Raw genomic sequence first — 282 nt, 5'->3', positions numbered from 1 at the left:
CATTCTCCCTGTGTCTGTGTGGAGTTTACACATTCTCCCTGTGTCTGTGTGGAGTTTACACATTCTCCCTGTGTCTGTGTGGAGTTTACACATTCTCCCTGTGTCTGTGTGGAGTTTACACATTCTCCCTGTGTCTGTGTGGAGTTTACACATTCTCCCTGTGTCTGTGTGGAGTTTACACATTCTCCCTGTGTCTGTGTGGAGTTTACACATTCTCCCTGTGTCTGTGTGGAGTTTACACATTCTCCCTGTGTCTGTGTGGAGTTTACACATTCTCCCTGT

Source organism: Chiloscyllium plagiosum, chromosome 32, assembly GCF_004010195.1.
Source record: "Chiloscyllium plagiosum isolate BGI_BamShark_2017 chromosome 32, ASM401019v2, whole genome shotgun sequence".
NCBI classification, from domain to species: domain Eukaryota; kingdom Metazoa; phylum Chordata; class Chondrichthyes; order Orectolobiformes; family Hemiscylliidae; genus Chiloscyllium; species Chiloscyllium plagiosum.
The sequence above is the reverse complement of the archived record's forward strand: the minus strand, read 5'-3'. Positions refer to the sequence as shown.